The following is a 17004-nucleotide window of genomic DNA, read 5'->3' on the forward strand; positions in this document are numbered from 1 at the left end:
CTCTCCACTCCAGATCTTAACTCTAATTTTTGTTTATTGTCTTCAGTCTATGGAAGGAAAATTCATATGGCTGATATATATCCTCCCAACTTCAAGTCCAGAAGAAAAGAAAAAAGGTTTCTCACTCCTCGGCAGTTCCAGCAAATGTCCTAAAATTGATGAGACAGCTTTAGTCACACTTCCATTCCCAGAACAGTCTTGGGAATTCTTGTTCCAACTGACTGGGCCTAGTCACATTCTATCCTGGGAGTTCAGGAATCTAGTCAACCTACCTGAACCAAATGGACTAAGCTGGAGGGAGGGATGATTCTCCAGGATATAGATTACAATACCAGAAAACAGGGTGAATGAAAGAAAACTGGACAGGCAAAACTCACAAATGTCTACTACAGGACCCAAGGTTAAATGGACATTGTCCCTGAATCAAAGAACTCAAAACTTTGTGGAAGAAATGAACTATTCTCCCCCAAATCATAATATAATGTGATACCTGCCCTATTAGCTCTTCATATTTAAGCTTCAGTGGTATCTTTAACTCTTGCCAATATTGAGCATGTGAACTCTTTCTTTTGTATCCCCCTCCCTGCAGGACACATTCCTCAGATTCTTCTCCACCTGTGCAATGGGATTCCCAATGTTTTCCCACAAATACTGTTCCTCCTTTCCCTATCTTTCCCTCAGTTTTTCTATAGGTCCTTCTAATCTAACACTGAAGAATATATGTTTAAAATCAATAATTTTACTTCATTGAATTTTTCAAAAAGACAAATTTAAATAGCAACCATATCATCCTGTCCCACAACCCAAAACTGAATAACACCTTTTGATGTTTCCCCTTTACCCACAGCATGTATACATAAGGCATTTCTTCCCCCGCTGTACCTACCTACTGTTTCTCAACCTAAGAAGTACAAAACTGTGAGCCTCCAATTACAGATAACCTTGCTTACATTTTGTACATAATTAAAATGTTCCTGCCCTTTGCAATTGCATTCCATCTCTCAGCTTGATTTCTGTAATTGGTCCCACATCTTAAAGGGGCTCTGTTCAACATTTGGTATTTGATAGATCCCATGGGTCTTTGTTGCTGACAACAATGCTGCCATCTCTATGCTTGGTTTATAGTCAGATACATATGTGTCCCTAATTGCCTTATTGTTAATGGAGATTTGATGAGGAAAGTTTTCAGATTTTCTAAGACATTCATCATAAAATAACTCCCTATCCCAGAATTGTACTCAAAACTGTTAAGTCATTTTAAGATAGCCTGGCTGGAGTATGAGTTTTGTCCATCCCTATATTTGTTGAATATAAAAATCAATAATGCTACCACTCTGCACATTTATCTAATGTAATAATCAATACTAATACCTTTCCTGATATTTACTTAATATAATAATCAATAACAATACTGTTTATTTATTTGATGCCATTGATCAAGGAAGAAGACCAAATCTATGTGTTTTATCCACCCTATGTACATTCAGACTGGACCATCCACTGCTAATACCTCCCCTCTTCCCACTCTAGATTTGTGCAGAGAGCATCTTTCCTTTCCTTGCTGTGAAAGGTGATGGTCAATAAACTACCATTTTGTGTGTGAGAGGCAGCCAGAAACTAAGCCTGTCTCTACATTATTCTAGGTACTGTAAAGGAAACAAGGAAATATAATATGATTTACTTCACATTCATTAAAGCTATATTAGCTGCTGCAACAGATAACTCCCAAAATCTAAGTAGATAGGATAACTTAATAAGTTACATTATAAGTTGCTTGCCTACCATCTAACAGTATAATGTGGTTCTTTCTGGTTGGTGGAATGCTTCCATACAATACTTCAGAGACGTAGGCTTCTTCCATATTACAGGTCCATCCTCTCCTAGAATCTCATAATCCTCTGCATTCAGCCAGCATGTGGGAAAAGAGCCTGGAAGACCATGTGTAGGATGTTTTAGTCAATAAATAAGTCAGACTTAGATGCAGCATTCATTCTTTGGCTCAGAAACTCAGTCCATGTCTAACTGCAAGGCAAGGCAAGCTGAGAATATGGCCTAGCTATATGCCCAAGAGGAAGGAAAAGGATTTGGTAAATGGTTAGCCAGTCTCTGACACCACCCCATCCTTGAGTTGCTTATAATTCAAAGAGGAAGAAAAGAGGAAACAAATGAAATAATTAAATACTATACACATGATGAAAAGGGAGAATCATTAGAGACTGTATTAGTCAATGAAGGCCTTCCAAGGAGAGACTTTAAAAATAGAATTTGGAGATAAACAGTCAGGGCCATCCCAAGAAATAAAACATTACATTATATGCAATAGAAGAGGTTGAGAGATAGGAATGAATTGAGCAGAGGAATAGGAGGGCCCGTTCAGACAATTTTACAGAGTCTATGCCAGGAAATAGAAAACAACACACCTGGCTAAGGAGACTAGGATAAAACTGCTTTGACTTGGACCATGCTTCTCCCACCTTGAACACATTTGCATTGCATTAGGATTCCTCTGGCCCAGCCAAAGAGCCCAGTGTACACTACCATCTTTTTCTGAGTAATCTCTAAATCTCAGCTGACATTTAAAGTTTGAGTGGAAAATGTTGGCATTACCAAGAGGGTATCCTTCACTAATTTTGAGTTTCTCAAAGAACAACAATAAAAACAAACAAACAACAAATTCTAAGAAACTATGATTAACTCAAGTAACCATCACACCTGCTGATTAAACTACAAGTCTTTTTAATACTATAAACTAAGAAGTCATTGAGAATCAGACACTCCAGTTGAGGACACATAAGAATAGATAATTAAATATCTTGACCATGGCCATAAAGTTACCATAAAATCTAAATAGCAATTAAAAGCCAGTAGTTTTCTCTTTGGTTTAATTCCCTAAATACCCACAGAATTAAGGGACCACCACTCTATTCAAATCCTCCCTACAAATTAGGAAGTTCCTAAAGGTTAATTTACACATGGTCCCAATAGAAGTCTTTATGGGTATGTGTTTCTACACCTTTTGGGGAGAATTCTGTGATTGCCATGGGAACGTACTTCTGCTCCCATCTGCTCTGATACTTGCTCCAATAATCCAATGTGCTCCAACATGCATCTTATTACAATGAAAACCACATCTTCAACTCCAACATGTTTTGTACTACATGGTATAGTACACAAATCAGGACTGTCCTGTCCCCTTGTAGAAGTTTTAAAGCAATGGTTATTTAGGGGATTTTTTAAAAGATTTTATTTATTTATTCATGAGAGACACAGAGAGAGTCAGAGACACAGGCAGAGGGAGAAGCAGGCTTGCCATGGGGAGCCCGGTGTGGAACTTGATCCCAGGACCCAGGGATCAGGCCCTGAGCCAAACACAGATGCTCAACCACTGAGCCTCCTGGGTGTCCCCCTTTAGCAGATTTCAAATAATTTTAAAAATCCAAAGGAAACTATGGCTCCTGCCCCCGTCCCTGGAAAAATTCACATAAGCGTAGGAGGGATTTCAGTTATATGTGAGGGAGGCATTCCTAAGAACCTCTTATAATTGAAAATCCCTATTTTTTAGCAATAATTTCCCATAGGAACACCATAGACTCCAATGGGGCAGCACAGCACAGTGGTAAAGACTATCTCTCCCTATACCAACTCAAACTTACCCATTTTACAGATTAGGAAAAGAATGCATGGAGATGTTAGGCAACTTATTATCATCCCCTGTCTCTAGGAAGTGACAGATGAGGCCTTGAAGCAAGCAATCTACCTCGAATGGACCTTGAACATATCCATAACCACAATGAGATACTATCTCCATTCCCCATCCCTGTTTTACTATTATACCCCTTTTATTTAAGAAAGAAAGAAACAAACTCTTATTGATACTCCTATGCTCCTGCCACTAGCCCTTGAGAGTACTGAGTACTGAGTATTACACATCACTAGTACTCAATCTCCTACCCACATACTTTGATCAGGCTAGCAGTGGAGTTTACCTTCATACAAACTTAGGAAAAATTCCTTACTTTCAAAAACTTAGGTAGATGTGGCACCAAATGTGGTGCCTTCCCTTTCCTAAACACAAGCCAGGCTACTTGGTTTCTTCTAATGCTAATGAATAAACCATCAATATGGAGGTCCCATATTTCTTTATTTTAATCTTACTGACTTTCAGGCCATACATTAAGACAAAGTCCTCCTGGGCCTAGTATTGTTTTACACTCTCCAGACACTGCCACACAAATAGCAGCCTTCTTCTCTTAATTTGTTACAGCTCTAGACTCCCTAAGATTCGCAGTTAGACAAAGCACTAGTCAGGAAAAGACGATAATCAAAGATCTTTCAGTTCAAGTTGACAAAACTCTTTAGTGTTCAATTTAAATGTCTTCCTCTGGGTTGTATATGAGGCTATAGTTCAGGGTCATATCAAACTAAATTAGGAGGTAAATATTTTTATTGATTTGCTTATTTTCTGCAATCTTAAGCAATCTGACACCTCACACTTGAGTAGGTCAATTGTGTTGTAATTCATAACAAACCTAAACATCATTTAACACTTTTAAATTTTAATCCGTATGTATAGGTTAAAAGATATATTTATCAAGAGTTTCCTCCCAAGAGCTGATAGGTGTCTTTATATTATTCCAGACTGGATATCTAGCTGCAATGACGGCGGGGGGGGGGGGGGGGGGCGGGGGCTTAAGGTGATTTTCACCCCACCGTTATCTCTGTTGGTACTTCTCAATCTACTCCAAATAAACACATATTATAAGTAAAATCATCATTTTTATGTTTAATATAATGTAAAGGCCATACCAGATTTCTATCAGCCTACCCCACCTCAAGCTATTCCAAATAAACATGCAAATCTAGTAAAAGCATTGTGTTTGCTATGTAAATTACAAATGCAACTTTAATATAGTTTCCTTGACAGGCTCTACCACCTTTCAAAGAGAAATTTTGAAGCTCCTGTTGGCATCAAACACTCTTTCCTTTTTAATTGCTAACCTTGGCTTCTTCTTAAGTTTTTATTTAAATTCCAGTTAGTTAACATACAGTGTTATATTAGCTTCAGGAGTACAATATAGTGATTTGTCACTTTCATACAACACCCAGTGCTCATCACAAGTGCACTCCTTAATACCCATCACTTATTTAACCCATTCCCCCCATCCACCTCCTTTATGGTAACCATCAGTTTGTTCTCTATATTTAAGAATCTATTTCTTGGTTTGCCTTTCTCTCTTTTTTTCCCCTTTACTCATTTGTTTGGTTTTAAATTCCACTTATGAGTGAAATCATAGGATATTTGTCTTTTTTCTGACTGACTTGACTGCTTAGCATAATACTTTCTAGTTCCATTCATGTCATTACAAATGGCAAGATTTCATTCATTTTCGTGGCTGAGTAATATTCCATTGTGCATATAAATCACAATTTCTTTATCCATTCATCAGTTGATAGACACCTGGGCTGTTTCCATAATGTGGCTATTGTAAGATAATGCTCCTATAAATAGTTTTTGAGGAACCTCCACGCTGTTTTCCATAATGTGGCTATTGTAAGATAATGCTCCTATAAATAGTTTTTGAGGAACCTCCACACTGTTTTCCAAAGTGGCTTTACCAGTCTGCATTCCCACCAACAGTACAAGAGATTCCCCTTTCTCCACATCCTCACCAATACCTCTTGTTTCTTGGGCACCAAACACCCTTAATAGTAACTTTATAGTTTAATTCCAAATTTTTCTGACCTAAAACTATTGGGTGTCACACCTGAATTTCAACATTATTTAAGTGATGTGAAAATTTATAGCCAAAAAACACATATAACTAGTCCAGAACTACTGAAAACCAGAGCCCTAGCAAAGACTTTGGTGAAATTACCCCATAGCCCCATAGAGGTGTCTCCTCAACTCAAAGTACAAATAAGGCTCCCTTAGGAGACAAATTTAACTGAAGAAGAGTTCATAATACAAAACTGTAAAACACATGGAAATCCATAGAGAAAGCAAACACAATAAATGGAGAAATTTACAGCTGACAAGACGTGAAAGAGCAATCAAAAGTGAGATCTTTAGGGATACCTTGGTGGCTCAGTCAGTCAGATGTCTGCCTTTAGCTCAGGTCATGATCCCAGAGTCCTGGAATTGAGTCCTATATTGCATTTCCTGCTCAACAGGGAGCCTGTTTCTCCCTCTCCCTCTGCCACTCCCCCTGCTTGTGCTGTCTTATGCACATGCACTCACTCTCTCTCAAATAAATAAAATCTTCTTTTAAAAAGTGAGAACTACAAAGGACAGGGCACCTAGATTAAGCACCTGCCTTCAGCTCAGGTCATGATCCCAGGGTCCTGGGATTGAGCTCCACATTGGGCTCCCTGCTCAGTGGGGAGTCTGCTTTTCTCTCTTCCTCTGCCTCTTCCTTGGCTTATGCATACGCTCCCACTCTCTCCCTTATACTCTCTCATTCTCTCTCTCTCTCTCTCAAATAAATAAACAATATTTTTAAAAATAAACTACAAAGGACAAAATGAGAAGCTTTAGTACATATATAATAGGGGTTTCAGGAAGAGGAAAAAGTTAATTGGAAAGAAGCAATATTCAAAGAGATAATGGTAAAGATATTTCCAAGAATGAATAAAAACATGAGTTATCAGATTTTAAAAGATATAGCGAGGTTCTTAGCATGATGTTTTTTAAATTATGCATCATAGTGAAACTTCAATGAATCAAAAATAGAGACAGTGTTTAAAGCTACCTGGGAAAAAAGTCTATTTATCTGCAAATCAGCAATCAGACTGACAGTAGGGTTATCATCAGCAGAAACGATTCCAGAAAACAAAGGGAAAACATATTCAATATTCTGAGTAAAATAACTGTCAACTTAGAATTCTCTACCCAGTGAAACTAACTTACAAAAGAATGAGAGTTAAATGAAGACATTTTTAGACATACAAAGAATAAAGGATTCTGCTACTCGGAGACCCTCCCTCTCTACTAAAAGAACCACCAAAAGCTGATCTTGAGCAAAACAGCAAAAGAGCAAAAAATGGAGTGGAATGCAAGAAACAATAGTGAAAAAAAGGAATTTGGTTTTCATTTGCAAATCTAAATACATCATCATAAGGGTTGTCTAATAACACAGTAAGGCTAAGATATGAGAATGATCACATGAAAGATGGGATGAGTTCAAAGAAAAATTCAAACATTCTAAGATTCTTGGATTTTTTCAGGAAAAATGATAGAGGGAAAATAAACCAACTAGTGTAAGGGAGAAAAGATTATGCCATAGCTGAGTTTGGATCATGAGTGGAGGAAAGGTAGTTAAAATTTCTTTTTTCCTAAAGTTTCTGACAATGAGATTATATCCTTCTCATTTGATTAATATAAACTGGTTTGAAGGTATTTTTAAATATTTTTTTCTTCTCATTAGAAGATATTAATATTTTTCTAGAAATTGAGACAATGGCTCTAGTCCAGAAATGGACTCTCTTTACCTATTTATGAGCCAGTTCACACAGAATTAATTGTACTATTTAGTCTCCAAGATTAATATTTATTTCTGAGAGTGACCCAAACTCTGCAATCTTCCACATGAATGTAGATAAATTAGCTCAGGAATTCATGTACTATGCAAATCAAAAATAAAAATATATATTTGTCCTAAAAAATTGAAAGTCCTAAATGCCCCAAAAGAAGTATCTCTTATAATCACCTGAAAAATTTTCTCAAATACTCCTTTTACAGTTCCTTCATAGCAGTGGGGAAAGGGCACCTTAAATAATAAGTGTTAATTATAATTTATGCATTAATAATTATCAGGATCAGTGCTGCCTTATCCCCAAGGAATTAACTTGGAAAGTTGACCCTATTCTACTCTCACCTGAGGGGGGAAAAATGTGCATCTGGTACTCTGGGAATTTATTGTACTAACTAACCACTATTGCCTCAAAAAATCATTTTTATTCAAACACGAGTTGCTAAAAACAATTTTGCTTTTTTTATTTGGTTCTTTTGAGAGACTAAATTGGACCTCACAAAGACAGCTATTAAGGTCTGAATAGAAAATGTTTAGATTAAATATCATCCTCACACTCAAGAATCGTTGTAATTGGTCCATTAAACAGCAGCATTGCAGTGTGGTCTATATTTTTATTTGCTTCATTACTTAAAACTAAATAGTAGTTATTAGCTACATTACCATGGTTAAAGATTCTACAGCTTACATTGTTGATGTTGAAATTTAGCTTCATATCAACTCATTGAACATCTTCTATTTGTTTAAAATTAAGTGATAGATGATGGTTGGACTGAATTCTTTGCTCTTATATCAAGTTTTTTGGTTTTTTTTTTTTTGTAAGAAATTTGGAAAGAATCCAGTGAAAAGGGTGTTTGTATTAGTCAAAATATAACGGGTTCTGAGCAATAACAATTCCAAAAATCTCAAGAAAAACAAAGGTTTATTTTTCTCTTGTGCTACACACCCATTGTTGGTTGGCCATGGATCTGCCCTCACACCTTCCCTCTAGGAACTAGAATGACAGAAAAACCTCTTTCTGGGACAACGCAGATCTTTATAGCAGGGAGAAAATAAAGATACAGTAAAGCATGAGATGGCTACATAAGGTTCTGTTGGAAGTGCCACACATCAGGATCAGGGCCTCCACTCTTATTTTATTGGCCAGAGCATGTCACATGACTGAGCCTGCCTCAACAAGAAAGAAAATGTATAATCCTCCCCCAGGAAGAGACACCACAAGGAGGGGCACCAAAATACATGATACATAGTAATATGACACACCACAATGGCCATGCTAATATTTTTCATAAAAATGAGAAAAAAAATCACTTCAGTGTACTGAAGTTTCTCAAGGCGATATTGGTCCTGTCTCTTCATTGAAGAGAAAAAGTGACTCTCATTTAAGAAAAAGATTCCAGGTAAGTTATTTATTGACGTGAACAACTAGACAGTAAAACAAAGAACGAAAAGGTTATTCTCACTTGAAAAACAAATTTGGGTACAAGGCTACAAAAATTAATTTTTGTATTTTCAACAAGGAATGAGAGGAAAAGAATGTCCACTGTAACAAGAACTGTACTTATGTATGTATGTATGTATGTAAGAGAGAACTTTAAAGGACATGATCATTTATGAAAAGAAATTTTCCAGAGAGGTCTCCTAAGAGCTGAAAGAAGCTTGTATTTCAATTTTGTTTTCCATACAGGATGGAAAATATGCTTAAGAGGCAGAGGCTAAAAAAAGTGAAGTTTAAACTAATTTTGACAATTTAACACTGCCAAAATTAATTGCCACCTCAGATGCCCTTCAAAAATCTTGAGAGGTTTTTGAAAGCTAAAACTACTCATTTTAAGTCTTAAATAGGGGGATGCCTGGGTGGCTCAGCAGTTGAGTGCCTGGCTTCGGCCCAGCACATGATCCTGGGGTCCCGGGATCAAGTCTCACATGGGGCTCCCTGCATGGAGCCTGCTTCTCTCTCTGCCTGTGTCTCTGTCTTTCTCTGTGTGTCTCTCATGAATAAATAAATAAAATCTTTAAATAAAAAGTCTTAAATGTGTTTTAGTGTTGTGGACAGAATTTTTTAAAAACCCAAATCACACAACATATTGTCAGTATTTGAGACATTGTTTTTTATCTTTATTCAGGGAAGTAAATTTTATCATAGCAGTTTCTCTCTTTTTTTTCTTTTAGGGGAGTGAGGGGCATTGGGAGAGGGAGACAGCAAATCCTAAGCAGGCTCCATGCCCAGCACAGAGCCCCACACGGGGCTCGATCTCACAACCCTGAGATCATGACCTGAGCCAAAATCAAGAGTCCGATGCCTAACTGGCTGAGCTACCCAGGCACCCCCACAACAGTTTCTTGATGTGATTATTAAAGCAAGGTCACAAATTAGAAGCTACATGAAGCCATATCCTGGTTTGTTTAAATGTCAGTAATGCTTTGCCTCAAGTAGCTTTGTAAATTTGGTGACCACTGAGACCCCATCTCTTTTATGACTTTATGCCAAACACAAAATTAAATTAACATGAGCCTAAGAGGGCCTCTTAAAGTTCAGACTTAGAAGAAAACAGAGAAACTTTTAGTGCTGTAATCACAATAAAGATCAGGGATCAAAATAAGTTCAAATGTGTAGCTCACCCTGAAGCCCATTCTGTTAGTAAGCGACTCTGTTCATTCTTCTAAGAAATTTAATATCATCCACATCAGCTTTTCCCTGAGTACATCCTGTAAATTGGTAGTTCAGTTGATGGTTATGTGATAAAGGTTCTATAATCTTTATAGATTCCCAAATACGTTTGGTAAACACTGAGTTAAACAAAATAAAATAAGTTTATTTACTGAAAAATTCTCAAAGCTATTAAAAGACCAGCGTATGTCAAGAATCTCCAAGAGAGGACGATAGCATGTAGCACTTCTCAAACTTATTTTACAATGAATTTTTTTTCTTTGAGGACAAGTGGGACTGATATTCTATGGAATACACTTCAAAGAAGTTCTCAGACTCTTATAGATGTTTACTTTAGTTTTTTGGGGTTTTTTTAATTTTTATTTATTTATGATAGTCACACAGAGAGAGAGAGAGAGGCAGAGACACAGGCAGAGGGAGAAGCGGGCTCCATGTGCCGGGAGCCCGACGTGGGATTTGATCCTGGGTCTCCAGGATCGCACCCTGGGCCAAAGGCAGGCGCTAAACCACTGCGCCACCCAGGGATCCCAGATGTTTACTTTAGATTATTAATGTAAATATTACCTAAAGTTAGTGCTTTGGTCTCGATATCTGTTCAAAACCGAAATTACCCCCTTTAGACCAAAAATGACTAATTACTCCGTAATGACCATTACACAGCTGATTCAACTATGACACTGCAGACTTCCTCTTTTTCTGTCATCTTAAAACCAAATTTAAAGAACAATTTGACAAGGTGACCAACTGCTTCATTGTCAGGAATTTATGAACAGAGGGAAAAGGGAGAAGGACAGATTGGTCAGTGGATATTTTCATTATCTGTTTCATATTTTACCATCCTATATAGCAGAGACCCAGCCAATGCAGATCCAATCTCAGGAGTCCTTTCGGTGACACTGAAAATACATATATGAATGGCAAGAAGCAGTGGTTTTCCCAGAAAACCAATCTGGCTGGAATGAGATTGCTCACATTTTGCAAGAAGGATTGCCCCTCAAAATCAAAGGAGCAGGACTGAGATGCTGATAGTAAAGAACATAAGAGCTGAGCATCAGCAGCCCTCTTCACCTATTTGGAGAGAAGGAACCAATGTCAGCTGACTTACCTTCTTTACTGGTGGGAGGTATGGCATAAAAGGCAAAGTGATGACATGATGTCTCTGTTAAATGACATTCTAGAATTATTAAGGGCTGTTGGCCACCAAACCAACATACCTTCTCAGTGAGGCCTACCCTGGCCACCCTGTTAATCCTGCAAAACCTGCTCCCCACCTTGCCTCTGGAATTCCCACTTCCCTACACTACATTTTTCTATAACCCTTGTCACAACATAAGATATTATATAATTTATATATTTATGATGATAAATGATTGATTATTGTCTGTTTACTCCACTAATTTAAGCCATACAGTGGCTGCACAAATTCTTGTTTAATTAATTAATGAATAAAAATTCAGAGAAAAATTAATGCTCAGAACTTTGGTCCCAGGAAAGTTTCCCTTATAGGACTTCTGAAGATGTCCATCCCAATAGTGCCTGGCTCAGCCTACATCTTCTCCCATGAAGGGGAAAATGCTGAGTTCCAGCCCCAGTCCATTTGCCAGGGCCGATGCCATTGTCGGCTGCTACCCTTACCTTCCTGTTCCCCTCTTGAATCAAGAAGATTATAATGACAAAAAGGGAAGAAGTTCCTCTTCTGACAGTACTCTCCAATCATCTATAAAGTAGGAGAACATGGTGCAGAACCGGACTCCCTGCATGTGTACTGCTACCCAGCTGTTCTCAACATAGCCAGCCAGAGTGATCCACTTAAACATGTCGGTCACATCACCTGTCAACACAAATGGCCCCCTATTTCCCTCTAACTAAAAATCAAAGTCTTCACAAAGGTATATAAGACCTTACATGATTGGCCTTCCATTCCTTCTCAGACCTCATTTCTGATCACTATCCTCCACATACATACTCTGCTCCAACCTCCTGTTTCTCAAACATGCCAATCACACTCCACCCTAGAGCCTTCACACCAGCTCTTCCTTTGGCCAGAGTGCTCTCCTCTCAGCAGATAGCCACATGGCTCATACCACCACCTCCTTCAAATCTCTGTTCGAGTACTACCTTGTCAGGGCGGCCTTTCCTGACTACCATACCAAATGCTGCTAGCTTGTTCTCTACTTGCCTGTACTGTGTGCCTGTTCTCTCTAACCTGTTCCATCATCTTCTTGTTTATCATACATAGCCCACTTACATAAGTGACTTACTTATCATGTTTATGGTTTTAATACCTCCCCCCCAGGATCTTTAAAAGAAAAGAAATAAATATTCAGAAGGGCAGAAAATTTTTGCTATTTTTCTTTACTTTTTTTATCCCCTATGCCTGGAATAATACCCAACACATAGTGAGTGCTCAAAATCTGTTGAGTGAATAAAGAGTGGTTAAAATAATGCATGTTTGGTTACACAGACTGTATTTAAATCCTAGCTCTATTGTTTATCAACACCTATGTAATCTTCAGTAAATTTCAGAAGCTCTCTGGACCCTAATCTCATCTGTGAAATGAGGTTAGCAATACCCAACTCACAGAATGTGATGCCTTGTATATCCAATAAACAAAAGCCATTACTGTGCAGTGTGGAGGCTTCTGGAAGCAGAATATGAGAGCAAGTGATCAGGGGTACACTTTGGGGAAGGAAGTTGATATTATGCTGGGAGGCAGGAAATGGAGAAACAATGTACTTAGCTCTCACCCATCTCTGAGTGTGTACATGTGAAACCAACATATATTAAGCATAACAATGGGCCTAATTTGACCAAAGTGATGTATTATAAAGTGGATTTGGTGAATGATGCAAATAAACAATAATAACGGTAGCTGACCAATGTGATGGCCTTAAAAAGGTGAGAGAGAGAAAAAAAAAAGTGAAAGAATTGCTCTAGAGACTTCATAAAATATTGTTGATATGCACTCTAAAGTATCTTTCTTCTTAATACTCTTTAATACTTCAGAACCAATACGTCTATAGTATCTCAAGGTTAATCAGGTTGTCTCCATTTCATACATTCAGGATGTCATTATTGACTTTACACTTACCATCCTTCCCTGTATCTGTTAGTTAGTCTGGCCTTGGCAACAAGGGAAGACCATATGGTGCCTATCCATATGGATGGGCTGGCTGGGCTTTAGAATCTTATTCCCAATGATGTTCCTGCTGTGTGAAAAGAATAACTTCTATTTAAGAGTAGAAGATATGGGATTCCAGATTCACATGTTGTATCAGTTAGAAAATGTGTTCTACTGTGAGTAGCAGAGACCTGAGAAACGAGGCTTAAACAAATAAGCTGTGGTACCGTGGCTCTGCAACCTCATCATGGACCTTCTATCCCTCTTTTCTGCCATCTTTGGCTTGTGGCTTCCTTCTTAAGGCTGTCTCATATTCACAAAGTGGCTACTGGAACTCCAGCCAGCATTTCCTCATTCCAGGTAAGAAGAAAGAAAGTTTTTTTAATGTAACTTTACCAGAAAACCCACCTAATAACCTCTCCTTATATCCATTGGCTAAAATTTAGTCATATATCCTTCCCATCTTCTGGGCAGGCTGTGATATCTAGCATATTTTAGCTAAGTATGATGCTTCTCTAACAAAATCAGGGTTCCATATGTTTTTAAAAAAAAGGGAGATAGAGGCTATTGGGTAGGTATCTAGCAGTCTCTTGTCCAGTTTATCTAATATTAATATCAGATACTTAATTTCTATAATAAACAGAGGAGTTAAAAAAGATGACTGTCATAGCTAGCTAATTACGTTTGCACCAACCTAGAAATTTTCATCTTTCCCTTAGTTCTCAAAATAGTGGTTTATAGAGATTATCTTCTTAGAAAGACAATCCTTCTACTGGTATCTACCCTCATCCCACCAAGATTCTAATTCCACTTCTGCAGACCATGTCTCCATTTGGCCAATCACAGAGGTGATTCCAATTATTTCTCATTGGGCTCTGCAGGAGGAAACACTTCTGAGAACCCCATCTTTAGGATCATCACTGCTGCTGCAATACTCCAGGATCAGACTTCCCCTTGTGTGACCAAGAACCCTGCCTGCCACTTACCTCTACATAATACATGCTGTAGAATTGATATTTGGGGAGCCTTTTCTGGTTTTCACTTAGAAAATTCTCTAAGAATCCTTTAAGCATTCATTAGCTCTTTCAGGTCACCAGAGAGGAATTTTGGTACGTTTCACCCCAGCCAACAACTTCCATGGGTACCATTCCAAGGACTAATTTACAAAATGGTCCCTCCGTTCCTTGAAAGTTACACAGATTCAGAAAGTGCCTTACTTATTCCCATGCAGTGGCCCATCCACTGAGAAGATCTGACTGAAAAAAAATTACAGAATCCCTGCTGTTGCCAATTATTTTCTAATACTACTTGAGGAATAGGGAAGTATGAAAGTCAGGAATTTGTTCTTTAAAAAAAGTGTGTAGCACTGGAGACAGAGCTGTGAAAAAACCAGATGCATACACATATCCCACTTCTTCCCCCTCTTCCTGGTCCAAGTCTTTCCTTCTGTTATCTAAATAAAATAGAACTTGCATCCACTATGAGAAAGATAAGCGTTTGATTTTTGGTCTGAATTCTTTTCCTCCTTCATGGAAATGGCCCCGTGGAGCTTTCAACTTGTCAGATATAATCTATTCTGGCCACACAGTCTTGAGGGGATGATAGCCACAGAATCTGTGGTGTCAGATAAAAATTGCATAGAATGCAAACGCCAAGGCATCGCAGGGGTGATGAACATGAAGTTTTCCCTCTCTAAGAAGGAATGGACAAGACCCTGGTCCTGGAAGGAGCAGTTGGAACAAATGACACGGCCTGTGTGGACAGAGTGTTGCCCAGGGCTTCAGCTGGCCATGTGGACAACTCCCTAAGGCTGCATGTCCTCACACCTCTCTTGTCACTCCCACTGAGACATGTTGGAGAGAAGGCCACGTCGTCCTTCATCAGGGCATGCTGATTCAGACAGACAGCTAGGCTGAGATGGCTTTGGTGAACACACTCTATGGGATGAAATGAGTTCCCCTGTGGTCTGCTGCCCTGTTGCTGCTAAACTGAAACCAGAGAATCCCCGAGTTGCTAAGAGATTGTCATATTGCTGGGGGAAGAATGTACACGATTGGCGCCCTCGGGCAAGTCGTGCTGAATCTGTCAGTATCCAAGGTTGTGTAATTTTTTCAACTATTTCTTCATTCTGGCCCACATAGAGTACAGCCTTCTCTTCACACTTGCAGAGTGGGCTTTTATAGCACTGCCAGTCCTGAGGAGGGGCCAAGAGCACCTACCAGAGGCATGGGTGCAAGGGGTGACCCAGTGGCGAAACTGGGAGGAAGGCAAACTAGCAGAACTGGGACCAGGAACAAACAGGAAAAGCATCAGAGAGGCAACAAGTTAGGGGCCTCGGGGTGGCTTCATCAGATGAACACCTGGCTCTTGGCTTTGGCTCAGGTCATGATCTCAGGGTCCTGAGATTGAGCCCCTTGACAGTCTCTGCGCTCATTGAGGACTCTGCTTAGGATTTTCTCTCTCCTCTCTCTTTGTTCTCTCCCTGATCATTCTCTCTCTCAAATAAATAAATAAATTTTTTTAAGGTGATGAGCTAGGGACACTTAGGTGGCTCAGTGGTGGCCCCTTTGGCTCAGGTCATGATCCTGGGGTCCTGTATTCGAGTCCCACATTGGGCTCCCCACAGGAAGCCTGCTTCTCCCTCTGCCTGTGCCTCTGCCTCTCTCTGTGTGTCTCTCATGAATAAATAAATAAAATCTTAAAAAAAAAAAAGGTGATAAGCTAAGGCAATGGTAGAAATGAGAAAATTTCCCTAGAAGCTGGGAATCATAATAGCCAGGGTCTGAAACTTGCAGAGCAGTCGAACAATGGCTTTGCACTAGGAACAAAGATCAGGGTAAATGGCAGGGCAGAACCAAGATATAGGTATCTCATTTGTTGCTCAATTTGCCCTTCTCCTTCTCTGCTAATCAGAAAATCAATGTCCACAACCCCAATGGATGGAATAGGGGCTCATGTAGCCTCACATACTTTTGCCTCAGCTCATGGGATCAGAGGAACATCTGACACAAACACAGTCAATTCATCAGCTGACCAGCAACCATCTGATTCTCTCTTGATAATTAAAATAAAAGATAAGCTGATTGTAACTAGTCAAATAGTGCTGGGCACAAGGTCTCTAAAGTCAGAATTGGGACCAGAGTCAAAGTCACAAGGAAGCCAGAGTCATGGGGGGAGCAGAAATGATGAGCCTTTGAAGGAAGCTGGTATGGAAAGATAACAAAGATATGCAGGGAGGAGCAAGAGTGAGAGCCCATGTGATTCCAGAAGAAAACAAAAGGAAGTGGGGAGAGTAGCTGTCCAACAATTTTCCAGTTGCCAAGAGATATGAATCTTTTTCCCTCAATTGACTTCTCTGAGATCCCCTGCACCCTTACAATATGACCAAAAGCCCTGATCCTGTGTGATCCCCAACATTCAGCATATATGCCATTGTTGTAAGGAGCCAGTTGTTCCAAATATATTCCTTGGGTTGTGAAGAACAGATATTCCCTAAGAGACAGTGAGTTATCATAAAGATATGCAGAGAAACTTCAGAGAACCAAGGCAGCTTAGGGATCAGCTTGTCTCTGTCTCTCTGCTTCTCTTAGAGCCTCCACAGTCTGTCTCTGATGTCACCCTGTTCCTCTGGGGCTTGCTCCACACTCCTGTCTACCCCAATGGGTTTATTCTATCCCTCCAC

This window comes from Vulpes vulpes, chromosome 10, assembly GCF_048418805.1.
Source record: "Vulpes vulpes isolate BD-2025 chromosome 10, VulVul3, whole genome shotgun sequence".
Lineage (NCBI taxonomy): Eukaryota > Metazoa > Chordata > Mammalia > Carnivora > Canidae > Vulpes > Vulpes vulpes.